The sequence below is a fragment of the Rhinatrema bivittatum genome, chromosome 13 (assembly GCF_901001135.1).
Source record: "Rhinatrema bivittatum chromosome 13, aRhiBiv1.1, whole genome shotgun sequence".
NCBI classification, from domain to species: Eukaryota; Metazoa; Chordata; class Amphibia; order Gymnophiona; family Rhinatrematidae; genus Rhinatrema; species Rhinatrema bivittatum.
The window spans coordinates 79581650-79608969 of record NC_042627.1 but is presented as its reverse complement, the minus strand read 5'-3'; the positions used below and the strand labels follow the sequence as shown (position 1 = coordinate 79608969).

At 42.2% G+C, this 27320-nt stretch overlaps 1 protein-coding gene across 6 annotated transcripts in view; it reads left to right on the top strand.

Annotated features, from left to right (window-relative positions):
• The window catches only part of MEGF11 (multiple EGF like domains 11), a 410516-nt gene that overhangs the window by 69015 nt on the left and 314181 nt on the right, over positions 1–27320 (top strand). For all 6 annotated transcript variants that reach the window (XM_029575259.1, XM_029575262.1, XM_029575263.1 and 3 more), the window contains one exon: positions 21760–21876. The gene's annotated coding sequence lies outside the window, so the exon portion shown is untranslated. The remainder of the gene's footprint in view (positions 1–21759; positions 21877–27320) is intronic.

Here is a 27320-nt window from a genome sequence, read left to right as displayed (position 1 = left end):
GGTAGTAATATTCAGAATCAAATCCAAGCAACTGTTAGACCCAAGAAGATAAGTGAGAACGTGGCCCCAGGACTCCCTTGTGAGCCTTTGATCCCAGTAAGCTGACAGGACAGGGGTTACATATAATTACAACCAAAGGAGTAATGCTGGCTGCTTATATAACTTTACAAGTGCAAATGGCATAAATTGAGGGTTTCCACACAGCAATCATTTTGGAAGACTGCAGGATATAAGAATGTACAAATAAAATAAATTCTAATTCCATTAAAGGGATATCTAAGTTTTGCAGTAGTACTAGAGTATTTATTTATTTATTTATTTATTTATTTAAGGTTTTTTTATACCGGCATTCATGAAGCATTCACATCATTTGCAAGGCATCTGTACAATTAGGAATAATTCCTAATACCATGTTTATTTAGACATTGTCTTTTGGCTATTTATTGTTTTCTTCTTTATAAATGCTATTTAAAAGCTCTATTTAAAACATTAAGACATTTAGACATTTAAAACATTGTTTTTTGTCAAATATATTTCTCTATTTAACTGTTGTTTAAAAAGTTCTATTTAACTGTTTGTTTAAAAAGTTCTTCGTTATATGTAATTGCCCCCAAGCAAGTTTTTCAACTGTTCTCTGTAAACTGATTTGATTTGCATATAATGTAAGAAGACTGGTATATAAAAAACATAAATAAATAAATAAATAAATAAATAAATAAATCATGTCTGTTTACATAAAAACAGGGGTTCAATGAATACAACAATGAACATAAATAAATGTGATGAAGAGATGCAGTTACAATTAACAAGGGCTGTTGAACTGGGGTGGAGGAAATAAAGAGAGATAGAAGAAGTTAATTATATACATGTATACAATATATACAGTGTACAAAATATACAGCTGCTGTGTAGAATGTTTGCTGGTGAAGCGTATTAGTATATTATTCTTCCTGGTTTCCTAGGTTCTCCACAGGGTTTCAAATTTCAGGAATAATCCTGGGCTCCTTGGCAGCTCAAACTCTACTTTTATTTTTGTATCTGAAGATCTCAGTCCTATAAGAAACTTATCACTGCATATAGTCTGTGCTGCTTTCCAAGTCCCATTCACAATAGTTCTTATGTGTTTTACGTTTGGTTCAGTGCCCTAGAAAATCATTTATAGAGGGTGACAGCTTGCCAAGCTTCGTTCTGCTAGGATTCCCGGTGGTAAGGATCAGCCTGAGCCACTCCTGGTCTGTACCTGCATAAGTTGCCATTTCCAGGGACATTGGAACTGCAGCTTCCTGCATGCAATGGGGCAAAACCAGGTCTGGCTCATCCAGTCCCTGAGGATGTGAAACTTGTTGGCAAAACTACGAGAGCGAACAGGAACACGGCCCAGAAAGGTCCATAGAGACTGAGGGAATCAAAACTTAACAGGCACGATTAATTCTTGGTGGTATTAAGGAAATGTCAAGAGTTGCTGAGTTAGGCCACTTGTGAGAGAGGCCTCATTAATGGACTGGCTTGGTAGCCTTGCATGTGTACTGAGTTAGTCCAATATGATGACCCTTTCTTTTACGATGTAAAATAAAGAACTCTCCTATTAAATATTTTCCTTTTAAGATGAGGTGTGGAATTCTTATTTATTTAAAGAAAAAGAGAAAACCGTTAACCTTCTTTTAAGAACTGCAGGAGAGGTCACCCCTGAGTTCCTGCAGGATTCAGCGTCCCCGCTGGGAGCCGACTGGAGCTGCCAGCTGTAGCTTGTCAGTTTTGTCAGAGAATGACTCTATAAAGTCCTCATTATTCTATTTGCTGCATATTATAAATTTATTTATCTTCCCCTGCCAGGCATTTGACAGAACAGAGCTGGAGGAGGGAGGCAGCCCACCTCCATTAGAGGCTGTAATAATGTAATTAGTTGGAAGTTCTCACTGGCACAGATGCACTGATGGATATTTTCCATTTCTCTCTCTGCTTCACTGAGGGGCAAGCTCTGGGCGATTCAGGCAACCCAGCAATGCACCAAATGTGGTGCATTTCAGTTCTATTCTTCTTTTTAACCTTTCTCTCCACGCCAGCAACCTGTAATGGGCAGCAGAACAAAACACCATCTGCAGTCTATCCAGACACTTTTCATCGCATGCCATAGCAAAGAACAAATAAAGTGTTAGCTTTATTTCAGCATCAAAATGTAAAAGCGGCCGCAGGCACTCCCCAAATAACTTTGTAGAGACTGGAGCATTTATGTATTTATTGTTTCTTAAATGCATTTATTTTCTGCTTCTAGCAAACTGCCCATGCTAAGGGAATTATGAATGAAGCATGAAACAGTAAATTACATATAAGTAAAATAAGTAATAAAAATGGAAATCAAATAGAAACAGAAAACAGAGTAACATAAACAAATATAAAACAGAAAACTGGACAGAGCAACCCAACTACTATGAGCATGCAGCACTCAACAGCTTAAATTACGAGTTACAGGGCCTGTAACTGCTTGTGAAAACTTTCAATATCCTCTGATGCCTGTAAAGAGTCCGGCAAAGCATCGCAAAGAGTAGGACCTATGGAAAAAAGGCTCGATGGGGGATTGCTAACAAAAATTTGCCAAAGAACCATAAATTATAAGAGGGATTATAAACTTAGCTGGCCATCCTATTTCAAAACTTAAAAATTAAAACTAAAGCTTAGACTTTCACCCGCTGCCTTACAGGGAGCCATTGCCATTCCTGTAGTAACAGTTATTTGCTTCCGTCGATCTCTCCCTGCCACATTTAGTAAAACCTGTAAGGTCCTGAGATGACGAGATGGAAGAATTACGGTGATCAGTGGTGGTAAGCACACAAGCTTGAACCACACTACGAAAATCCTTTGGCATCTGAAATATATCCAAGATCAAAAGCAGGCGCCGTTCATAACATCCAGATCCAAGGATTTGTTGGATTTGGGATTGAAATGAAAGACCAGAGTCAAATAGCCCAGATAGAGGAACCTAACACAGAGAGGGAAGGTAAACTCTGATTAGCTAAAAAGCTTGCATTGCTGGAGAAGCTTGCAAACCTCAGTCTTTGCAAAATTCGGCATCAGAGGATAATGGCACATCCAGGTGTGACTCATTACAGACAAGACTTTGTTCTTTACAGGAAGGAACGCCTGGATGTCGTCGGCATAAACTCTGATCGTAACAGAATGAACCGAAAGGACTTAGACGTTGAAGAGGGTTGGGTACTGTGCATTCAGCGGCTGCTTCTCGGTCTGATCCAGATCCAACTGCTGTGAACAGTTTCATGGCTTGCACTGATTGGGGGTTTGGGGTGTTTAATGCCATTGGGGGCAAGATGATGGACTAACGATTGGCAAAACAGGAGGATTAAACCTCCTGCTAAAAAGAAAAAAAAATAGCCCACTTATAGTTTTCTATAGTGTGGAATGTACTCCACATTTATTCATAAGTATGGCAGCCTATAAAGGATGCATTTTGGATGAGAGGCATTAGAAAGGTTCACATTATTATAGTATGTGTACTGTATTACTCAATTTCTATCAGCAGGAAAGACAGAACGAATAAAAGAGCACACAAGAACAAGAGAGGCAGAGAAAAACAGCCCAGTTAACCTTGCCTTAGCCAGTTGGGTTTTCAGGATATCCCTAATGAATATGCACCAGATGCAAACACATCTCATGCATATTCATTAGGGATATCCTGAAAACCCGACCAGCTTGAGTGAAAACTGGTGTGAGCAGCACCGGTTTAATTTACAAATGTGTAAAGAATAAAGTTACAAATAATCTTTTAGGCTCAACCTCTAACAAAAGCCAGCACAAAAGAAGTCAGGATGTCCGCTCAAACAACAATATGTTTTGGAAATTAGAAAAACTAGGGCAAAATGCTATTTAATTATGTTTCACATTTCCGGAAGATAAATACACTGAAGGTAATTTTCAAAGAGTTTTGCAGCATTTGCATTTTAGAAAATGAGCCTATATTTGTATAAGTAGCATGCTATTTTATATACCTTGAGTGTATGAGGTGCGTAAGTGTGAACAGAGAAAACCGGTGCTGTGTTGGGGCATTGCAGAGCAGGGTTTGGAGATATTTTGTAAGCGGTATATGCGTGCATATTATCAAACTTGTCCATACACTTTTCCACCTGCTGATTGACTCTCACAGTTGAAACTGCTCATCTCTTCTGTCTGTAGCTGTTAGGTGGGAGGTCTGGGTGAACTGGTGGGGGTTCAGGGGTCAGTCTCACAGGGCTGTAGGCACGAGATGGGGCTGAGGACTGGAAATTGGGTAGAGCCATCAGAATCCAAATTCTTCACTCTAGAAGTTCATTCAAATGCTCATGATGTACTCAAGAGCCTGATAACAAGAGATCTCCCATTGCTAGAAAGTGATTTTTAATCATTGTGTCGGCTGTGTGGCACCTGAGGCAAATGTGTAAGTGAAGTCTGAATTTATTTCAGCATGGATATGAAAGTCAGCTAGGCTGCTGTTGTAGAGCCATGTGTACCCTCTGTAAGCAAAGCAAGCGACATAAAACAATTTTTTTTAATGTTTGGAGCTCACAGAGTCCTGTTATTAGAGAAGGGTGCCACAAATGCAGAGGTAATGTAGGATCCTTGCTAGTAGTCAGCGAGGAGTTGGATGCTCACCAAGGAGGCACTGAAGCTAATCCTGAGATTATAGCAGGAAGCACATGTTTTATGTCTTATAAACTTGAGGATTGGTTGTGGTGAGTAATTTTGTGCTTTTATAGTGCGGCATGTGGTTGTGCTCTCTAGAGTCACTAGGTGAACCAGAACTTTGAGAGCTGGAAGGAGAGGGCAGGACTGTCCTAACATTTTATGATAAAAACAAATGATAAATAAATACATGTGTGGGGAGAGAAGTCATTGGCAAGGATAAGAGCAGAGTTAACATTTGTAAGCAAAGCTGTGATCCTCGTTCTCATATAAGAGGCAGAGGAGCAGAGAATGCCAGGTCCGAGGTTCAGCCAGGGTGCCCTATATCCTTCATCTGGGAATGGTCCCCTGGCCATCTTTCTTTTTATATCCAAATGAACAGATTATGGTATCAGCTGCTCACTGCTGTTTCTGGTATGCAAGACCTATAAATAAATCATATGAAGAAACTGTGGCTGTGCTGAAAACACATTTCCTACTTTTCTCATAGTGGATAACACATTGAAATCGTCTGTTCAGTGTGCTGCGGCAGTCAAAAAAAGCAAACAGTATGTTGGGAATTATTAGACAGGGAATGGTGAATAAAACGGAAAATGTCATAATGCCTCTGTATCGCTCCATGGTGAGACCGCACCTTGAATACTGTGTACAATTCTGGTCGCCGCATCTCAAAAAAGATATAATTGTGATGGAGAAGGTACAGAGAAGGACGACCAAAATGATAAAGGGGATGGAACAGCTCCCCTATGAGGAAAGGCTGAAGAGGTTAGAACTTTTCAGCTTGGAGAAGAGACGGCTGAGGGGGGATATGATAGAGGTGTTTAAAATCATGAGAGGTCTAGAACGGGTAGATGTGAATCAGTTATTTACACTTTCGAATAATAGAAGGACTAGGGGGCACTCCATGAAGTTAGCATGTGGCACATTTAAAACTAATCGGAGAAAATTCTTTTTCACTCAATGCACAATTAAACTCTGGAATTTGCTGCCAGAGGATGTGGTTATTGCAGTTAGTGTAGCTGTGTTTAAAAAAGGATTGGATAAGTTCATGGAAGAGAAGTCCACTAATGGCTATTAGTCAAGTTGACTTAGGGAATAGCCACTGTTATTACTAGCATCAGTAGCATGGGATCTTCTTGGTGTTTGGGTTCTTGTAGCCTGGATTGGTCTGACTTAGTATGGCAATTTCTTACGTTCTTATGTCATTTGAAACCATCCATATATTGCAGATGGAGAAAAGGAAGCCACACCCTCATAAAAATGTTGCAGCTTACTTAGCTAAACTTCGCAGCTGGCAGAACCCTGCAGCCTTTGTAAACTTTACAAGTTGCTGCGACATGTCTTGTCTCGTGAGTCTGTTATAAAGCTCTGCAATGCCACCAGTTTGCTGAAGCCAACCTAATGTTTACATTCACTCAGGAAAAGGCCGTCGCTGAAACACATAGGATAAGTCCCTTCATCCATGTCCCTAGAAATGTAAGTTCATAATGGCCATTAACACTGAAATTGCAAGAGAAAACAAACTTCACCTCAATGTATGTCCACTGTGATGGGTCTCAGAATTCATACCACATCAAAAATGCTGTGTCACTTAAGTAAGAAGAAAGGCTATGTCATGCATGTCTTGCCACACAAAAGTCTAGGATGTCAAAAAAAATGAAGTGTGACAGGCGAGTTCAGTTTTCTTCTGCATATGGTATTGATTCTGCCAAGTGATTAAACCATACTGTTTCTCAGTGGGGCACCTCGTGCGATAGAAATGGAGGTGAAAGCCACTTTCATCATCATTACCCTAGTCATCATTTGCTACTGGAGGATCTAGTCAAGGCTGTCCTCAAAGTCTAAATATCAAAGTCTTTGCAGTAGATTGGCTCAGAAGAGAAGTTAGCTAAGACATTGTGAAAGATGCTAACATAGTCTTGCTGAAGTTGCTCTATGCCTAAGGTTAAACAAGTTATTTTTATTTATTTTTTTAAGAGTGCCCAACATGAAGTTCTTGTATTATCAATCATATGAACAAATTAGGACTTCAGCAATGGATAAAAAAAAAAATCTGGCCATCTTTGAAGTTCTTTTGCTTATGTATAGTAGCATTGATGAAGTTATAAGGAGTACTAGTAGGACTCCTCAACTTTCAAATCGACAAACCATCATGAACTAGAAGTTGTCGAGCCATCATAAAGATGTCTTCTGTGCAATTAAGCAACTGTTATTATTTGAAGCGATACCTTGCAATATGATGGGAAGGATCCCCTTAATGTCATGTGTAATGCTTCACCATAAAGCATGAGTGGTCTACTGAGTCACAAGATGCCAGTTAGAACCAAGTGAGCAGTCACTTGCTAGCCACGACCATTGACATCCATTGAGAGAGCGAGTACTGAAGACGCTGTAATTCTCACACAGCCTGCAGAAGAAAGTCAGTTTTCAAAGCAGACTTATGCAGACATATCCCAAAATAGCGTTTACAAACTCACCCATGCAAAGTTACACCTGCTCTTTACAAAACACAGCTTGTGTGCATTAATTACATGAATAGTTTTTAAAATCAAAAGTATGCACATGAATCCTATCTGCCTCCCCCACCCCACCTTTAGCACAAAAGTGAGCTAGGACCATACTTTTATAACAAGTAATTTCAGTGCTTTATCTGAGGAAATGGGTTTTTACAAAATTGCCCACCCAATACACAGCTAAGAGCATAGAGGTTCTCTTGTGGACAGGGTCAGGGTGGGGTTTGAGGAGGTGCTGGGGGGGGCAGGGTCAGGGTGGGGTTTGAGGAGGTGCTGGGGGGCGGGGTCAGGGTGGGGTTTGAGGAGGCGCTGGGGGGGGCAGGGTCAGGGTGGGGTTTGAGGAGGCGCTGGGGGGCGGGGTCAGGGTGGGGTTTGAGGAGGCGCTGGGGGGGCGGGGTCAGGGTGGGGTTTGAGGAGGCGCTGGGGGGGCAGGGTCAGGGTGGGGGTTTGAGGAGGCGCTGGGGGGGCAGGGTCAGGGTGGGGGTTTGAGGAGGTTCTGGGGGGGCAGGGTCGGGGTGGGGTTGGAGGAGGCACTGGGGCGGGGTCGGGGTGGGGTTTGAGGAGGCTCTGGGGGGCAGGGTTGGAGCGAGGTTAGAGAATGCGCTCTCTTGTCGGGGTTAGGATGGGGTTAGAAAAGGTGCTTTTCTGGATAGGGTGGGATGGGGGTTTGGTGTTAAGCATCTACTTTGCATTTTCAAAAGTATGCACATAGTTTTCCCGGCAGCTGCCAGCGTGTGCTTCAGGCCCCCCCTCACCCTGCCCCCCCCGCCCATCCTTTTTCATTTTGCCAGCTCGGGAGAGCAGGTTAAGTTTAAAAAAAAAAAGGGTAGTTAGGTAGATTTTAGGGGTAGGGAAGTTAGGGGAAAAGGGAGGCAGGTTAGCCAGGGTGTTAGGAAGTTCCCTCCCAGTCTGCTCCTTTATTGTGGCGGACTGAGAAGGAACTGGAGAAAGGCCCATCGTATCGCCACATGGATGTTATAAATCTCCACCCCTTACGTGTGCGCTGACATAAAATCAGGTGCACATGTGCACACATGGACGCACCAATTTTATAACATGCACATGCCGGGAACCATGCACACATGGACACCAGCGCGTTTGATTTAAACTTCACCTTTAAGAGAAATTGTCAGCATACAAATGACGTCTTTGTGAAGAAGTTGTATCATCATCTAAATAGGAGTGTTTCTCATTTTGGAAGTTAGTTACTAAGAGGTAGAAGAGAGTGGTTGGGAAGAACTAATGGTTTGGTGGTAGCAGGGAGGAGGCTGGAAACCACAGGCTGGTTAGCCTCACCTCAGGGGTGGAACATTTAATGGAGATGCTGCTGAAGGAAAGGAGAGTGAACTATCTGCAATCCAATGAGTTAAGGTCCTGCCAAACAAATCTGATTGGATTTTTTTGATTGGGTGACTAGAGAATTGGTTAAAGGAAGAGCGCTCGATATGGTTTACTTGGATTTCAGCAAGGCTTTTGATATGGTCCCGTATAGGAGGGTTATAAATAAAATGAGAAGCCTGGTGGAATGGGTTGCAAATTGGCTGACTGACATGACAGCGAGTGGTGGTAAATGGAACCGATTCTGAAGAGAGAAGAGCGATAAGTGGAGTTCCTCAGGGATCAGTTCTGGGTCAGGTTCTGTTCAATATCTTTCTGTGTGATAATGCAGAAGTATTAGAAAGTTAAATTTGTCTTTTTGTGAATGACAATAAGATCTGCAATAGAATGGACAACTGAAGGAGTAGAAAGAATGAGAAGTGACCTAGAGAAGTGCACAAAGTGGTCCAAGGTTTGGTGGAGAGTGTGGGCAGGGATGGGGGAGAGGGAAAGCGAGTGTGGCGGCAGAAGAGAGAGAGAGACTGGTGGATGGAAAGGTGGCAGAGCTTGTTTTGCTTCTTTCTCCCTTCATCCAAAAGGCATTTCATTGCCCCTGTTGGTCTCTCTTGGTCATCCATCAGGGCCATTGGGATCTTCTGAGGGTGAACATCCCCAGGTTCCTCTGCAGCTTCCCAGGATCTAGGGTTGCTGCTTCAAGCCACATAGATCCTGACTGTGTGCGAGTTTCCCCCTTTTCTGTGTTACTGCCTTCTCAGGATGACTAGCAAAATGATAAAGGTTTTCCTAATCTCCGAGGCTTTCAGTGACACTCTTGCGCCCAACAGAGTGGCCATGAAACTGCAGTCTTGCTTGCTTCCCCACCCCATGGTAGATGGACTGTGACTGAGCCACAGGCCCTGCTTGCTCTGAATTGATCCTGAGGTCATCCTTTTGTAGACTTCTCATTCTCTCTTCTCCTTCCTTCCTTACTTTACCTCCTCCTCCTCTTCTCTCTCCCCTCTCCCTTCCTCTTCTCTCTCCCTTCCTCCTCTTGTGGGATTTCTTCCCTCAGCAGGCCTACAAACCAAGTTTAAAGGAAGAAAGAATAATTTGGTGAAAGAATAATTAGAGTATTTTCTTGGGAGTTCTTAGTCATGTGCATTTTTCTTAATTAACATTACACATCGTTAGCAATCAGCTAAGTTTACCTAATCAAAGACAATGAAATTTGTGGTAAGATTTTTAGAACAAACACATCATTTTTAAAATTGAATTATTGATTTTATGGTTTGGAAGGTTGCAATTATACTTGACTTTCACAGGGTCTCATTGAGTTTTCTGCACACTGTGAGGATGAATAGCTTCTGATGATTTCCAGCTGCTCACTGGAAGTGCATAAATCACCTTGTTTTCTCTTTGAAATCCAAAAAGTGCCCTCTTGTCTGCTTGCACTTGAAAGGCCCCCCTCCCTTTTTTTTTTTGGCCAGCCAGACCTTAGCATTGAGATCCAAATTTGTAATCCTGCTATGGGTCTCAGCTCCTTTTTTTCTGACTTTTGCCAGGGCTGCAGTTCAAAGAACGTTCAGCTTGCTCCTTCCCGAGGAAGACCCTCGCCCCTTACTTACAAGCTTAGTCCCATGAGAGGAGGGGAAGTCTGTCCAGGCATTCACGGATCCCTCTCCTAATAGCTCGGGCTGATCAAGGAGCTATTGGTAGTGCCCAGCTTAAACCTGGAGGCAACAGGTTCAGAAACGACTGAGCAAGCAACTCTCTTAGCTTATATCGGAATCAGGAACAAAAGAGACTATATGATGTCTTCGTATTTCAGAAACCCGAGCGAATGTTTCCAGATGTATCTAGAGTCGCCCAGGAGAGGAGGAGGGTTTTTTGGCTTTTAGGAAGGATACTTTAGGCTTGGAAGCTACATTTACTTTACATTGCCAGTGTAAAGACTTTGTTTTCTTTTCTCTTGAGCAACTCAAATCTTGCTAACATCATCTGCTTTCCAGTAGTCTTTTCAGAGACCTCATGCTACTGGTGTAGCAGGAAGTGATCCTGTAGCAAGGCCCTGCTCTCCAGGTGATCTATTGTCCTCTCACACTGCGGACAAATCTCCCAGGGCTACTGCCCAGGAGGGAAGGGTTAAGGTTGGCCGTCATAGTTGGTGATTCGATTATTAGGAATGTAGATACCTGGGTGGCTGATGGGCGTGAGGATCGCCTGGTAACTTGCCTGTCTGGTCGAAGGTGGCGGACCTCACGCGTCACCTAGATAGGATTATAGACAGTGCTGGGGAGGAGCCGGCTGTTGTGATACATGTGGGCACCAATGACATAGGAAAATGTGGGAGGGGAGGTTCTGGAAGCCAAATTTAGGATTTTAGGTAGGAAGCTGAAATCCAGAGCCTCCAGGGTCGCATTCTCTGAAATGCTTCCTGTTCCACGTGCAGGTCCCCAGAGGCAGGCACAGCTCCAGAGTTTCAATGCATGGATGAGACGATGGTGCAGGGAAGAGGGATTCAGCTTTGTAAGGAACTGGGGAGACTTTTGGGGAAAGGGGAAGACTTTTCCGAAAGGATGGGCTCCACCTCAACCACAGTGGAACCAAGCTGCTGGCACTAACTTTCAAAAAGGAGATAGAGCAGCTTTTAAACTAGAACAAGGGGGAAAGCCGACAGTCACTTAGCAGTGCATGGCTCGGAAAAATGTATCCTTGAAGGATACTAATGAAACAGGAGAGTTAGGGCATCCCAACAGAGAGGTTCCATTAAAAGCAAACATAGTCAATGTGCCTATATGTAAAAAATCACCGAAGCTAATGATTTCCGAATTATCCCTAACAACTGAAAAGCAGGTTGTTAATACAAACAAAAGACACAATTTGAATTGTCTGTATGCCAATGCCAGAGGTCTAAGAAGTAAGTTGGGAGAGTTAGAGTGTATAGCTGCAAATGATGAGATTGACATAATTGACATCACAGAGACTTGGTGGAAGAAGGATAACCAATGGGACAGTGCTATATCAGGGTACAAATTATATTGCAATGATAGGGAGGGTCAACTTGGTGGGGGTGTGGCACTTTATGTCCGGGAGGGTATAGAGTCCAACAGGATAAAGATCATACAAGAGACTAAATGCTCAGTAGAATCTGTAGGGATAGAAATCCCATGTGTGTTGGGTAAGAGTATAGTAATAGGAGTATACTACCGTCCACCTGGACAAAATGGTCAGACAGATGATGAAATGCTAAGAGAAATCAGGGAAGCTATCCAATTTGGCAGTGCAATAATAATGGGAGATTTCAATTACCCCAATATTGACTGGGTAAATGTAACATCAGAACTTGCTAGAGACATAAAGTTCCTGGATGTAATAAATGACTGCTTCATGGAGCAATTGGTTCAGGAACCAACAAGAGAGGGTAGCTATTTTAGATTTAATTCTTAGTGGAATGCAGGATTTGGTGAGAGAGGTAACTGTGGAGGGGCCACTTGGCACAGTGATCATAACATGATACAATTTAAACTAATAACTGGAAGGGGGACAATAAGTAAATCTACAGCTCTAACACTAAACTTTCAAAAGGGAAACCTTGATAAAATGAGGAAAATAGTTAGAAAAAAACTGAAAGGTGCATCTGCAAAGGTTAAAAGTGTACAACAGACTTGGACATTGTTTAAAAATACAATCCTACAGGCGCGGTCCATATATATTCCACACACTAAGAAAGGTGGAAGGAAGGCAAAACGATTACCCCCATGGTTAAAAGTTGAGGTGAAAGAGGCTATTTTAGCCAAAAAAATATCCTTCAAAAATTGGAAGAAGGATCCAACCGAAGAAAATAGGATAAAACATAAGCATTGTCAAGTTAAGTGTAAAACATTGATAAGACAGGCAAAGAGAGAATTTAAAATGAAGTTGGCCATAAAGGCAAAAACTCATAATAAATACTTTTTTAAAAACATATCCAAAGCAAGAAACCTGTGAGGGAGTCGGTTGGACCATTAGATGACTGAGGGGTTAAAGGGGCTCTTAGGGAAGATGAGGCCATTGCAGAAAGAATAAATGAATTCTTTGCTTCTGTGTTTACTAATGAGGATGTTGGGGAGATATCAGTTCTGGAGATGGTTTTCACGGGTGATGAGTCAGATGAACTGAATGAAATCACTGCGAACCTGGAAGATGTAGTAGGCCAGACTGACAAACTAAAGAGTAGCAAATCACCTGGACCGGATGGTATGCATCCTAGGGTACTGAAGGAACTCAAAAATGAAATTTCTGATCTATTAGTTAAAATTTGTAACCTATTGTACCTGAAGAATGGTGGGTGGCCAATGTAACCCCAAAATTTAAAAAAGGCTCCAGGGGTGATCCGGGTAACTATAGACCAGTGAGCCTGACTTCAGTGCTGGGAAAAATGGTGGAAACTATTCTCAAGATCAAAATCGTAGAGCATATAGAAAGAAATGGTTTAATGGAACACAGTCAACATGGATTTACCCAAGGGAAGTCTTGCCTAACAAATCTGCTTCATTTTTTTGAAGGGTTTAATAAACATGTGGATAAAGGTGAACCGGTAGATGTAGTGTATTTGGATTTTCAGAAGGCGTTTGACAAATTCCCTCATGAGAGGCTTCTAAGAAAACTAAAAAGTCATGGGATAGGAAGTGATATCCTTTCGTGGATTACAAACTGGTTAAAAGACAGGAAACAGAGAGTAGGATTAAATGTTCAATTTTCTCAGTGGAAAAGGGTAAACAGTGGAGTGCCTCATGGATCTGTACTTGGACCGGTGCTTTTCAATATATATATAAATGATCTGGAAAGGAATACAATGAGTGAGGTTATCAAATTTGCGGATGATACAAAATTATTCAGAGTAGTTAAATCACAAGTGGATTGTGATACATTACAGGAGGACCTTGCAAGACTGGTGGATTGGGCATCCAAATGGCACATGAAATTTAATGTGGACAAGTGCAAGGTGTTGCATATAGGGTAAGATAACCCTTGCTGTAGTCACACGATGTTAGGTTCCATATTAGGATCTACCACCCAGGAAAAAGTTCTAGACATCATAGTGGATAATACTTTAAAATCGTCGGCTCAGTGTGCTGCAGCAGTCAAAAAAGCAAACAGAATGTTAGGAATTATTAGGAAGGGAATGGTTAATAGAAGGAAAATGTCATAATGTCTCTATATCGCTCCATGGTGAGACCGCACCTTGAATACTGTGTACAATTTTGGTCGCCACATCTCAAAAAAGATATAGTTGCGATGGAGAAGGTACAGAGAAGGGCAACCAAAATGATAAAGGGGATGGAACAGCTCCCCTATGAGGAAAGGCTGAAGAGGTTAGGGCTGTTCAGCTTGGAGTGGAGACGGCTGAGGGGGGATATGATAGAGGTCTTTAAGATCATAAGAGGTCTTGAACGAGTAGATGTGAATCGTTTTTTTACACTTTCGAATAATAGAAGGACTAGGGGGCATTTCATGAAGTTAGCAAGTTGCACATTTAAGACTAATCAGAGAAAATTCTTTTTCACTCAATGCACAATAAAGCTCTGGAATTTGTTGCCAGAGGATGTGGTTAGTGCAGTTAGTGTAGCTGGGTTCAAAAAAGGTTTGGATAAGTTCTTGGAGAAGAAGTCCATTAACGGCTATTAATCAAGTTTACTTGGGAATAGCCACTGCTATTAATTGCATCAGTAGCATGGGATCTTCTTAGTGTTTGGGTAATTGCCAGGTTCTTGTGGCCTGGTTTGGTCTCTGTTGGAGACAGGATGCTGGGCTTGATGGACCCCTTGGTCTGACCCAGGATGGCAATTTCTTATGTTCTTATGCAATTCCCTTTGGAATTTTCCTCGTTATCTCCTCTTTTTCTCTTGGCTTCATTAATAAGATTCTCTTTCAGTACCCTGTGAGGATGGATGCATTAGGAAATGTACTGAAACTTTCCTTTCTCCTTGTGGTCCTCTTTGTTTCTCTACAAAGTATTTTGTGCATTGTTAAAATTTAATACTTATAAATAAAAAGTTTAAAAAAAACGTCATTCATTGTACCGAATTGAAGCAGTAAGGGGTGTGTGTGTGTGTGTGTGGGGGGGGGGGGGGGGGGGGGGGTGAACAAGATTGGAAATTTCTAAAGACATCCTTTACACTGAACACAAATTTCCAACATGTGTTTGAGAGAGACGAGGAAAGGCTGTGTGTGTATGTGAGTGAGAGTGAGCAATGTTTCTGTGTGTGTGTGTGTGAGAGTGAGCAATGTTTCTGTGTGTGTGTATGCGAGAGTGAGCAATGTTTCTGTGTGTATGTGAGAGTGAGCAATGTGTGTGTGTGTGTGTATGTGAGTGAGAGTGAGCAATGTTTGTGTGTGTGTGTATGTGAGTGAGAGTGAGCAATGTTTCTGTGTGTGAGCGAGAAAAGTTGATTCTACATTTGTATGTATGTGGGTGATCCTTAGCGTGACAGGGAAGGCTGTGTGTGTGTATGTGAAGCTGAAGCTTGTTGTTTGAGCTTGAATTTATTTATTTATTTATTTATAACTTTTTATATACCGAGGTTCAGTTAACAGGATTAATTATCACTTCGGTTTACATTATAACTTGCAAAACAACAATGACAAAGTCTTGTCTTACATTTAACAAGGTAGAAAAGAACCTGGATAACAAAACTCGGGTGTCTAGAAAACATGGTAATTTGGGTGAAAGCAGGTGAAGGATCAATGGGTAAACATGGCTTGGGCGTTTTGTGTGTGGGTATTGGTTGGTAACAGAGATGCTGGCATTGTTTGTCTGGTTGTATTAAGCACATGTGGCAGAGAAAGAGGCAGTGTATGATTGAGAAATAGAGAGTGTGTGTTTGTGTGTATTTCCTTGATGATGTTTATCTATGTACCTTTTCGACTGTGTACAGAAGTTTCCATTGAAGGTTAGCATACATGTGTAAGTTCCAAGTTTCCATAGGAAAACTATGTGCTTATGTGGAATTGGATACAGTGCAAGTCTGATCTAGTGGCATAGTACTTATTTTTCCAGTACCATAGACTTTAAAAATGCAATTTTCCAAGCAACACAAAATTGTATATATAAGTTGAAAAAAGCCATGGACAGAAATTGGCATCAAGATAAGGCATTCTATGGCATTTCCTATAAATAATGCTTAAAAAGTAGTGCATATAACCTCCAAGGAGTTAGCAAGTGAGCTCAGTGCAAGGTTTTTCAGAAACTTTTCTGGGGATGTGTTGATTTTGCTGGAATCTAGGTGTACATCAGCTGGACTTTAAGGTCTTCAGCAAAATGTAGAATGTGAGAGTCAGGCAAAGGGCTTGGAGAACAGGAACAAAATTGCCGAAACCGGAAAAGAGACAGAGGAATGCAAAGCAAGAGTGAGAATAAAAGAGCAGGAAGGAAGTTGATAGCTGAAGGGTTGTGGATGGTGAAGTCAATGTTCAGAATCCCGGAGAGTGGCAAAGTTACAGGAATAATCATTCAGTAGCACTTGTCTGGGTGAACGTGCAGCTGAGAATACCCGCGTCACGTTACCTGGATGAGTGCAGTGCTGTCCTGCTGAAGTTTGGCCACATCTTATTTGGCTTGGATAAGTTTTGTGCTTGGACTGAATTTGCCCGTTCTGTGGAGGGATTTGTCCAGTTAACTCCTAAAGAGCTGAAGAAAAGACCAAGAGGATATTTTTTTTTTTTTTTTTTTAAACAGAGTTATAGCTTCAAGCAAAATAGTTTAAAAGTATGAGAAATCTGTACATTGAAACAAAAAAGAGAGGGAACAAGAGAGCAAAGAATTGGGAAGTTAATGTTGTGATGAATCCAGTTAGTACCGCTGGTTTAACAGAAGAAAATTTTCTATGGAGCAAGGAGCCAACCAGGAGAGCATTTAAAAGTTGGAACATTGTATCTTTACCACCTGTAAAATGAAGATTTGATCTTTTCATGTGTACTGAAAACTGGTTACTCAGGTGATGGCCTCCTGGCATGTAATTAAGTTTGGGCGTGGGGATGGATGGCCTGCACAGTCTGAAGCTTGCCCTCCCTGGGCACCCTGCGCGCTCATGCATAATGCATAGGGCAGCTTTGCATAATGACCCCTGGAGAGAGCAGAGAGTAAATGGAGCTGCCGAAGGATTGTGGCCTCAAGCTGCCACTAAATACAGGTGAATCCTCTGAGGAATATTGATCAATTAGAGGGGGCTCCTCCACCTTCCAAAAAGCAAGGAAGAAACCTATTTGTAACCATCTTTGTTATTATAACAAATTAAAAATTCATGTCTCTTCACCCGCAGACTAATTCTATTACAGCTGGCGCATTCCGCTGTAACAAATCATCTTTATAAGAGCAGAGAACTGTGCTTTTAGCCTCATTAACTTTTTAAGCATTGTCTTATTTTATGAAATGCCCCAAGTCTCTTGCCCTGTATGTTTGTCCTATTAGATTGTAAGCTCTATTGAGCAGATGCTATCTTTAAGTGGTGTTTGTACAGTGCTGTGTACGTCATGTCATGCTATAGAAATGCTAAGTAGTAGTAGTTGTGCAATAGAAGACTTGCACGCTTGCAGTGTTTCCCCTTTAATCATTACACCAGCATGCCGCCAGTTAGGGGAATCATTTATTAAAGTCGGTACCAGAACCTTCTCCTTCCACCTCCCCGGCAGAAAAGGCACGAAAGAAAAATACACACACACTCGCTGTCACACACACTTACACTCTAACTAAAGCCCCAAGCCGGAAGGGATCTTCAATTCTGTGCACGCAGGCAGCATTTCCAGTCTTATCAGTTGCAGATTTTACTGCTCAGGCATTAGGTTTTGCATTCTTTGAGCTGCTCTTTCCAATCAGGCTTTTATTTATAATGCACCTTTCCTTCAACACCCGAGGTACAGAACAGTGCAGCACAGTAATTTCAGTTGCAACACGTTTTTCATGCACGCTAAGTCTGTAATGTATTGCTTTTTAGTTTTTATGATTATGTGTTTCTGTTATTTGATTATTATGAATGTTTTATTCTTAAACACATTTTACAGGCTGGATATAAAGTTTTAATAATGAAATAAAATGCAATCAGGACTGTTATGGGGCTAAACTGCACCCTGGACGGTCAGGGATCTGCCCCTTTGTTGTTGTGGCTGGGGGGTGTTTCCCCTCTGATGTCATGGCCAACTTATTGGGGGGGGGGGGAGAAAGACCATGCGCCATTACAGCGGGGAAGATTCTGCGCAACAGAAGAAAGCTTTGGCATCAGGCCAGGGGCAAGGGAGCACGAGGGCAAAAAACCCACCCCACCCCCCAACCTGATAGTTCAGGTGGCCATCTCTCTTGCCCACCCCTTCTGACAGGCCTGAGTACAATGTTGACTTTTGATTTCATGGGAGTACGAATTGAAAGATGTCACAGAGTTACCTCATATGAAATATGGTTTGAATAGTTCATATAGTGCATGCTTATGTACATGAGTAAGTCTGTGACTATTTGGGGTACACGTTTGGATGTGATTGTTTGTGCATGTATTGGGGGTGTGTGTATATGTGTTTGTGTATATGTGTGTCTGTATTATTTGTTTGACATTATTATGGTTAAGATGGGATAATTTTCACAGTGTATGCTTTGGTGCAGAGTTTGCAGGTATTTTATACTTGCAGCTTTGCACCAAATTTGAAAGGGAGAGCACATGCATATATTTTCATGGAAAAGATTCATAGGTAAAAGGTAGCCACAGACTTTTGCAACTTCCTTTTGTGCAGGTGGAATATTCATGGATATACTGCATGTATTTTTTCGGATCCCACCCAAAAACACACCCTCAAGAATGCTTCCCCAAAGAATGGCTTAGAATTCATGCATTGTGAAATAGTGCCTATGCTCTTAGCTGGTGAGGGAATGTGAAATGTGGCTTAGAATTCAAGCATTTTGAAATAGTGCTTGTAGCTGGGTTTGGTGAGAGCAAATCTCAAGTAGCCAGTTTATCAGAGAAAATTTTGTAAAATGCATTGAGAATTGCTCTCTAAATAGGCCAATGAAATCCAGTGAATGTGACATCCCTATGCTGCTGGTTACACTCAGATAATCTGGAGAACAGTCCAAAATATTTAAAAGATGCCTTACACTTTTAAAATGCTTTTACTTCTCGTCAATTTTAGTTATAAAATAGTGTACAGTACACAGTACAAGCTTTTTTTTTTTTTTAATTACAAGTGGGGGGAAGTAAACACATTTCTACAGGGTGTTCAAGGACCAGCCATCAAGGTCACTGAACCCTCTCTAGTTTTTAAGAAGTCAGTCCTAAGCAAATTGGAATTAATAATTCTGCTTTGCTAATACTGAAGTGTGGGGGTGTTGCTCTGTGACTTGGATTGGCCACTGCTGGACACAGGCTGCTGGGCTTGATGGACCTTTGGCCTGACCCAGTATGGCAAGTCTTAAATTGCATGGAGCAGTGGTTGCCATCCTTGTCTAGGAGGCCCACTTTGCTGGTTTACTTTTCAGGATATCCCGCATGAATACCCCTGAGATATGTTTGTATGCATTGGGGACTCGGTGTATGCACGTTTATCTCATGCATATTCATTGGGAGCTTTGATCTGGCAGAAAGCAAGCTGGGGATGTAATGGGGAGAAGAGACTTGACACCAGGCTCTTCCAGCATGGGCTGCTGGGGCTGTTTCTGCCCTGTCTTGGTGCTGGTTTGTCCCCATTTGGCAATGCCACACTGCTCAGCGATTGCATTAACAGCCTGCTGAGGGGGCAGAGTAGGATGGGGAAACGTTTGTTTTATTATGTACGGGGTTGGGAGGGAGTGTAATTTTGATGTTATTGCTTTTGATGTTTTTTGCAGTCCGTTCCAGAATCGGCTTGTAGTAGGGATTTGTATATTGCTGTAGCTTGTATCTGTATTTGTATGATAAGATATATTTGATGATTTGTATTATTTTATGTATGTGGTATTAGGTCTGTTGCAACGCATGTTGGATGTGGGCTTGGCGTGGGTGGAATGAAATACATTAAATTGTGGCCAGGAACCTAGACTGGTTAGGTAGCAAGCCTATATGCATGCCTCTTATTATAAAGCAGCGTGAAAACATTAGCAGGAGAATGTCTGAGCAAAAGAGAAGGGCAATTGCAGAATTATTCCCAAAGAGCAATCAATAGAGCTAAGAAACAAGCAACTTGATATTTTGAGGAGTGGCGGTAATGCCGCTGTTTCCAGAGACTGGCTGCCTCCATGGGTAGTTTCATTGAATTTTGCCTCAAGCAGAAACCGGTCCCTCAGTAAGGGCCAGGAACAGCAGGGACTACTTTTCTAAAGTGGAACTGTTTTATTTTTCAAGTAAAAATGCCTGATTGATATTGGGAAAGTGACGCTGCCTTTGCCCACCCATGCCCTGGTGGTTGCTAGTTGTCGTCCCATTGCTGGTCCCAGGCGTGGGAGGGAGAGGAATTCTGCTCTGTTTTTCCATTGCACTGACTGAGGCTGTGTTGTTGCACAAGTTAAATGGGGGTTGTACCTTGTGGAGCTGAGAAATCTTTCTGATTACACATTTTTTCAGAAAACAGTCAAAAGCACATTTCTTTCGTTTGGCCTATTCTTGATACTTTCCTCCTCAGTTACACATGTGTCTTATAGTTTTATGTTGTTTACTGTATTGGTGTGTTTAATATATCATCGTATTATTCATTGGTTTCATTCTTCACCGCTTAGTGCAGTTTTTCTGCCATAGGTGGTATAAAAAAATCTGTAAATAAATAATAATAAAAGAAAGCGAGAATTCAGTAGAGGGATGCAGTGAATGATTAGCACAAGTCATCCAGGTACAGCATGCGAGGGAAACCCGGCTGCTTGACGGCTTTGTTTCCTCCTGGCTGCTGTCTCTCTCTGTATAATAATCTCATATGGCTGATAACTTGCTATAAAATAGGTGATTTTCACTTTGGTGAGCAATTTTCCAGAAAGTAAATTAAAATAAACAATGAATAAATCAGATTGGAAACGTTATCGATTCTGTTCTGGGCTGCTATAATTAAACCTTATAAAGTATGGGGCAGGGAGAAGCCGCTGTTTCTGTTGATCCCCGCACCGCGCTGATGCTGACCTCCGTTTGCCATTGCAGGGCTTTGCACTGGGGGCGTTTCCACGGGAGGTTAAGCATTTTAAGTTGAGTATTTCATAACCTTTAGCAAAACCAATTACCTAGATTTTTGTTGATTTCCCAACTGCGGCATGCATAGAGGAGGAAAATTAATGATGGTCTTTGAAGCCCCCTTCCTCCTGTATTTGTGTAGCTGGGGTTTCCGAGCCAGCGATGTGACCTGTCAGTGGACAGCGACTGATCTACACCAGGTTATTAAATTAAGATTGGAAAATGAAAAGAAAAATTTAGAAGTGACTGGGAACTTAACGACCCATAAAATTAGTCACTCTGTGGAAAGGTGTCCTTATCTCACCACTAATTTATTACTTTCAGGTCAGAATAATTCTTCTGGCTTTTAAATTCCAAGAGAGCAGGTTTGGCGCTGGAATGCATTCTTTCTTCAGGTGAGCAGTTTGCTCATTCAGGTGTCCTTTGCTTTTGTTTGCGAGTCGGGCATCAGCACTTAACAGCCAACACAGATGGCAGGAGCCGCGCCGCACCCACTGGTGCCCTCCTGTCAGTTCTTCACTATCAGTCAAGGGGTTCCTCAAGCCTCAGTACTGGAAGATCCATTCCTGCCTTTAGCACATGGCTTGCTGGGATTTATTCCAATTTTTTCCTAAAATGCGCAGAATTATGACGCCATCAATGCAGTGGGGTCGGTCCAGATCTGGATGCTTGGGGAGTGACTCCCAAGTGGTAGCCCAGGGGGGTAAGAAGGCCAACAATTATTGCTTCATTTCCAATTAAATCCAGAGTAGCCATGTGTTGGGGGAAAAGACTTGTCTGAACAGGGAGGTTACTGCTGCTTTAAGTCTTCTGATGGCGCCACATCTTCTACCCTGCAGATTCTGTTCATAATTTGCACACATTCCTTAACCAGGAGGGAGCCCACTGTGTACCTGATCTCTGATTGTATTGTGGTGTGAATGGAAACAAACAGTTGCATCGACTTTGCAAGATTAGGCATTTGCATTTACCAGTAAACATGTCCTTTAACCAAGTGTACATTGATTTTCAAGTATTTTTGTTTCCCACTTTTCCTGTAATCTGCCTCCTTCTCTGTCCCATACCATTCTTGATTCATACAGATGTTTCTCACTATTGGCTTCTTACAGTGCCCTCGGTAGTGTTGGAAGGACCCACCTGCTGCCGTCCTGCCCATGAAACCTGTAGTCATAATACGCTAATAGCAGGCAAGGACAAGAGCTGGGACGAATTTTCAGCTCTCTGAGGTAAGACAACTAAATATTCCCAGCAATTAATTTGTTCCATTCAAGTTCGTTTAAAGCACTTAACTTTATTTTGACTCTGTGATTTCCTCTTGCTTCCTTGGGTTTCCAGCTAAATTAGGGACTGTCCTCTTGCATGGTTGCAGTGCCATAAGCCTTCATTTGTATCTACACAGCAATTCCTCTAATTTTTAACTTTCTCTCCCCATATTGGTTCCAATGCCTGGGTGATTGTGCCAAGTCCCAAAGTCACATTTCGGCACTGTCTGTGAAGGGGAGTTGTGCTGGGAGGCAGAAAGAGTAGGAGGCACATAATGTAATGTTACCCCCAAGAAGAGTTCCCCAGGGGTCCCAGGAAACTGCAGGTAAAAGTCATTGCGGTTGAGGACAGAGCACTCCATGCAGTCTTAAATGACTGTACCAGACGTTCTGCTCCTCCATTGGAGGGGATATAAAATAATGAGTAAAACACCAGATATTTAGAAATCTGTGTGGACCTCACATACCCTGGTAATAAGAAAATCTTTCACCCCATCAAAGTAACGTATAATCACAGCTCCAGTCCTTTGTTTCACCCGTTATGGGCTTCTTCAGGACAATTGTTCTCCAATATCTTATATAACCTGAACGGGAGAGTAAATCATTCCTGCTGCTCAATGACGAATGCCATGGTTGCATACGTATTGCTCATTGCTGTCACACACTTAATATCCATCTTATGCCGCCTCTGCTCCATAATATCTCTCAAAAATGCTGACAGCATCACACAGCTATGGCGTCTCCCAGACTAACGTCCCCTTGCAGGTTATTGGACAGCGGATCCCCTGAAAAAGTTTTTGGACATTTTTGAAGAAAATTTAATCTTGAGTGAGTATTTGGGTAGTTTTGAAGAAAACTCCATCTTGAGCTGCAAGAGATATTTGCAAATAAAAAGTGGTGTTTTAACCTTGATGCTGCAGTTTAAGAAAAAAGAACAGCTATTGATTGGTAGAAGACATTGGGATTGCAATAATTGTAAGAGAATGGACATTTTTTAATATGCATGGGGGATAAGTAAGAATGAATAATGGAAGATTTGTAATAACAGGGATTTATGCTACACTTGTAGACATATTAGAGTTACTAGTTAATATATGCACAGGTGGTGAGGTCCATATTCAAAAGCCATTTAGACAAATACATTAATAGTTACCCATCTAAATGACTTATCTGCCTAACATATCAGCCGTTATCCGGCTGATATGTTAGGCAGATAAGTTATAGGCAGTTTAGGGGTGTAACTGGGAGGAGCTGAATTAGCAGCTAACTCCGATATTCAGAGTTAGCCGGCTAAATCTGGTCAAGTCAAAGAGCTGTCCTAAAATTATCTGGCTAGCTAATTAAGATAGCCGGCTGTATCCAGTAGTGTGACTGCACTGTTGAATGGGCCTCCGAAGTTAGCCAGATAAGTTTATCCGGCTAACCTTGCTATCTGGACTAGGTCTGAATATAGACCTCGAAGTTTATAATATTAGTATAGATGCTTTTATTAATTTTTTTGAAGATTGATTTTATGTCGAATCGGGAGCCTGAGTGTAAAGGCCAAGGCCCTCCAAATAATTAAACTTATCTGATCCATCGGGTATCCAAAGCAGCAGCAGCCAGGCTGGGGCCCAATGCCTGGACTTAGGCCAAAGTTTGGACCCAGGCCCAACGCTGCAGCCTGGCCTGGAGGCCGGGTCCTAACAGCATGGCCCGATCTGGATACTGGGCCGTAGAGTCGGGCCAAGGCCCAGGCCAGGGACCTGGCCTCCAAGTCTGGCTCTGGTGTCAGGCATGTGTCCGGGCCAAGGACCCGGCATCTGGACCAGGTCTCCAGACTGGGCTGAGGCCAAGGCCATTTTATAGTCCTTACTTTCTTCCCTAATGGCACTGACAATCTGGTTTGTATTCCTCCAGCTGAGGATCCTGGAAGGCGTTCACTATTGTGCATCCCTTAACTTGAGTTCCCAAGTTAGTGCCTCTAAAGATGGAGTCTTCCAGCAGAAGAAGCTTTCTTTTAGGGCGTTTGCTTGTTTCTATGGGATGCTGCTGACATTGTTTCTGAGCAGAAGGGTTTTTTGCTACGGGGTTTCTGTATACATTGGGTCTCCTTCCTTTCTGATATCACTTCACTTTCCATTCTGGGGCATCCTCATTGTCCAGTGCTGAAAAGATATTTTGTATGGCTATCATTTGGGAGAGTGGGTGTCTGTCACAAGTCTTACTCTCCCTGAGCCCACTGTGATCCGTTTGTGTTCCAGGGTTTCTGAATCCTCTATGGGAGTTGGGGCAGATATTTTGGATGCTGCATCGTTGAGAAGGATTTTGATCATAGACCATTCCTCTTTCAGTTGAGTTAGCTCCTTTCTTATTGCAGACAGTGGAAGGCAAATGGGAGGAGCCTTGAGCTTCCGGACGGCCTGCCTTAATTGTGCCTCAATTGTGCATGTTTGCCTAGCCACTGCCCCTCCATTCCCCCAGCCCTGACCAGGTCTGGTCTCTAATCTCCCATGATTCTGTGGGGACTGGTCAACATTGCGGCAAGTTAGAAAACTGGACACTGCACCCCTCTGAGCATAATGAATGAATGAGTTCATGTGTAATGTACACCCAAGTCCCTGGGATGAGCCTGTTGTCATCTTCAGAGTGATGTCTGTGGGGTTTGTCTTCATCCTGTGTTATGCAGTACGTGATAAGTTACATGTGTTGTGCTGAGACTCTCCACCCACATCACGCTGGGCTGGGAGGGAGGGGAGAGGGGTGTCGGTAGCATGACCATCGCAGGAAATGTGTGCTTTACTGCGTTTCATACTTAAGAACATAAGAAATTGCCATGCTGGGTCAGACCAAAGGGTCCATCAAGCCCAGCATCCTGTTTCCAACAGAGGCCAAACCAGGCCACAAGAACCTGGCAATTACCCAAACACTAAGAAGATCTCATGCTACTGATGCAATTAATAGCAGTGGCTATTCCATCAGTAAATCAAGTGAGAGACCTTGGAGCCACCCTAGACTCCAGAATGGACCTTAAAAAATTCATCAACAACACCACTAAAGAAGGGTTTTATAAACTTCAGGTCCTAAAACAATTAAGACCTCTCCTTCACTTCCATGACTACCGATCTGTCCTTCAAGCCATACTATTCTCAAAAATCGACTTTTGCAATGCTCTCCTGCTTGGTCTCCCGGCATCCTCCACCAAACCTCTTCAGATGCTGCAAAACGCAGCAGCCAGGATCCTCACAAACGCTCGCCGTATGGACCACATCACACCGATACTAAAAATATTATATTGGCTACCCATACACTACAGAATACTCTTCAAGACTCTGACCATCATTCACAAATCCATATATCAGCAATCCCCTCTGCAACTTACCATACCCCTCAAATTACACTCCTCATCAAGGCCAACCAGATCTGCATACAGAGGCTCCCTCCAGGCTCCCCCTAGCAAGTCTGTTATACACAACTCCATCGAAAAACGAGCACTATCAACCGCCAGACCGCACCACTGGAACTCTCTCCCGCCAGACTGACGCCAGGAACATTGTCATCTCACCTTCAGAAAAAAACTGAAAACTTGGCTTTTCGCCCAAGCCTATCCATGAAGAAACCTATGATATCCTGCATGGACCACCACCATCTAGTTGCGTCCTCTATCAGCTGCACTAAGGACCTGATATTCTAGAACCGCCCTCACATATTAACATTTCAAATCAACTCCACCTTGTAAACTGTATTTAAGTTTATCAGATAAGCAACCGCTCTCTGCTTACCTGCTCATCTCTACAGCTAATGTAGAAATTGTTAGAATTTGTTAATCTATCCCTTTTTCTTCAAACAGACTTGTTCTACTTCCTTGTTTAATGTAACTTTCGCTCTCTGTGTTAACTGGTTTCCCCCTTGTTTGTTGTAAACCGGTACGATAAGGCCTGGTCTTGAGCATCGATATATTAAAAGAATTTAAATAAAAATAAATATTCCCTATGTAAACTTGATTAATAGCCGTTAATGGACTTCTCCTCCAAGAACTTATCCAAACCTTTTTTGAACCCAGCTACACTAACTACACTAACCACATCCTCTGGCAACAAATTCCAGAGCTTTATTGTGCATTGAGTGAGAGAGAATTTTCTCTGATTAATCTTAAATGTGCTACTTGCTAACTTCATGGAATGCCCCCTAGTCCTTCTATTATTCGAAACTGTAAATAACCAATTCACATCTACTCGTTCAAGACCTCTCATGATCTTAAAGACCTCTATCATATCCCCCCTCAGCCGTCTCTTCTCCAAGCTGAACAGCCCTAACCTCTTCAGCCTTTCCTCATAGGGGAGCTGTTCCATCCCCTTTATCATTTTGGTTGCCCTTCTCTGTACCTTCTCCATCGCAACTATATCTTTTTTGAGATGTGGCGACCAGAATTGTACACAGTACTCAAGGTGCGGTCTCACCATGGAGCGATATAGAGGCATTATGACATTTTCCGTTTTATTAACCATTCCCTTCCTAATAATTCCTAACATTCTGTTTGCTTTTTTGACTGCTGCAGCACACTGAGCCGACGATTTTAAAGTATTATCTACTATGATGCCTAGATCTTTTTCCTGGGTGGTAGCTTCTAATATGGAACCTAACATCGTGTAACTACAGCAAGGGTTATTTTTCCCTATGTGCAACACCTTGCACTTGTCCACATTAAATTTCATCTGCCATTTGGATGCCCAATCTTCCAGTCTTGCAAGGTCCTCCTGTAATGTATCACAATCCGCTTGTGATTTAACTACTCTGAATAATTTTGTATCATCCGCAAATTTGATAACCTCACTCGTCGTATTCCTTTCCTAATCATTTACATATATTTTGAAAAGCACCGATCCAAGTACAGATCCCTGAGGCACTCCACTGTTTACCCTTTTCCACTGAGAAAATCGACCATTTAATCCTACCCTTTTTCTTGTCTTTTAACCAGTTTGTAATCCACGAAAGGACATCGCCTCCTATCCCATGACTTTTTACTTTTCCTAGAAGCCTCTCATGAGGAACTTTGTCAAACACCTTCTGAAAATCCAAATACACTACATCTACCGGTTCACCTTTATCCACATGTTTATTAATCCCTTCAAAAAAATGAAGCAGATTTGTTAGGCAAGACTTCCCTTGGGTAAATCCACGTTGACTGTGTTCCATTAAACTATGTCTTTCTATATGCTCTACGATTTTGATCTTGAGAATAGTTTCCACTATTTTCCCTGGTACTGAAGTCAGGCTCACTGGTTTATAGTTACCCGGATTGCCCCTGGAGCCTTTTTTAAATATTGGGGTTACATTAGCCACCCTCTAGTCTTCTGGTACAATGGATGATTTTAATGATAGGTTACAAATTTTAACTAATAGATCAGAAATTTCATTTTTTAGTTCCT